Here is a 1,631-nt window from a genome sequence, read left to right on the forward strand (position 1 = left end):
GAGATGCAGCAAATGTTGGCATGTCGCAAGTCCAGAAGCATTTACTGATATTACAGAGCCACTAAGGGAACATGTGCTATCACTATAAGCTAGTTGGTTGTCCGTTGTGAACAGCAAGTGTTGTGTGGGATCTCCTGGTGACCATTAATGCCACTGTTTGTGATGGCAGATGTGTGCGGCAATTAGGACGGGCTTGGATACCGTGACTGCAGAGGCTGGTGCAGCAGGAGCCCCCATCCCCACTCTCCTGCCAAATCAAGCCTCCACCATCATGAAGACTGTTCAGAACATTATGGTGTCAGGGCTGTCTCTCAGCGTAAGTCAATATCATTATTTATTTCATGTTGTGGATATGCAGACTATCTCATTGTTCAGGATGTGTGTGTGTGTGTGTGTGTGTGTGTGTGTGTGTTCGTGTGTGTGTTCGTGTGTGTTCGTGTGTGTTCGTGTTCATGTTCGTGTTCGTGTTCGTGTTCTTACCTAATTGTTCTAACCTAATTGTATCTTAACAGGAATGAGTCAAGCTCGTTGTCCCGTGTATTAAATCACCTTTATCATAAATATCCTTAAATTTATGAATTGTTTTGGCACACACTGTTTCATTCGGTAGTGCATTCCACTGATCATTAGCCCTATTACGGAAACTGAATTTTCTTAAGTCTTTATCACCTCTCTTTTTATGCAGTTTTTTGCAGTGTCCTCTTGCTGATGCATCCCCATAGGTTATATACTCGTTTATGTCTATTTTCTCTTTCCCTGAAACACATTTACATAGCATAATCATGTTTCCTCTTTTCCTTCTCTCCCGTAGTGTTGGCAGATTCAGTTTTTCTAGTCTTGATTCGTAGCTTAGATCCCATAAGCTTGGTACCCATCTTGTAGTGGTCCTTTGAAAATTTCAGTCTTATCTATGTGTTTCTTGAGATGAGGATTCCAAATTACTGATGCATACCCCAGGGTTGGTCTGATGAATGATGTTATCTTTCTCAGCATGTCTTCATTTTTGTATGTGAATGCTATTCTCATATTGGCAAGCAGTGTATATATGTTCGGTACCTTCTCAATGATGTGGTCATCCGGAGATAGTCTGTTACTGATAGAATCACTCCTAGGACCTTTTCTCTTTCTGATATGTGTAGTGTTTTACTTCCTAACTTATACTCCCAAACTTAATTGCATGACATTTGTCCACATTGAATTCCAGTTACCATTTATCATTCCAGTCATGAAATTTACTTAATTCTTCTTGTAGCTTTCTACAAGAGTCTGTGTTAGTAATTCTCCTTTGTATTTTTGCATCATCAGCAAACATATTTAGATAGTTTTCATTTCCAGTGTTACTGTGTCAGTTATATACACTAAAAACATAATTGGTGTCAGCACTGAGCACTGTGGAACACCGCTGGTCACTTCCCTTCATGAGTAATTTCCCCTTAGTACTGTTCTTATTTCCCTTTTTCTGACAAAATCTTGCATCCAACAGTACAGGTTACCTTGGACTCCTCCTGGATGGTACAGTTTCCATAAAAGTCTTTGGTGTGTATTCTGTCAAATGCTTTCTTGAAATCTAGATATACTGTCCACCCATCCTTCGCTTTTCTGCAATGTTTCTGCAACTTTATCATAGTAGC

The sequence above is a fragment of the Coenobita brevimanus genome, chromosome 79 (genome assembly GCF_032717465.1).
Source record: "Coenobita brevimanus isolate Jiangsu-jjx chromosome 79, ASM3271746v2, whole genome shotgun sequence".
NCBI lineage: Eukaryota > Metazoa > Arthropoda > Malacostraca > Decapoda > Coenobitidae > Coenobita > Coenobita brevimanus.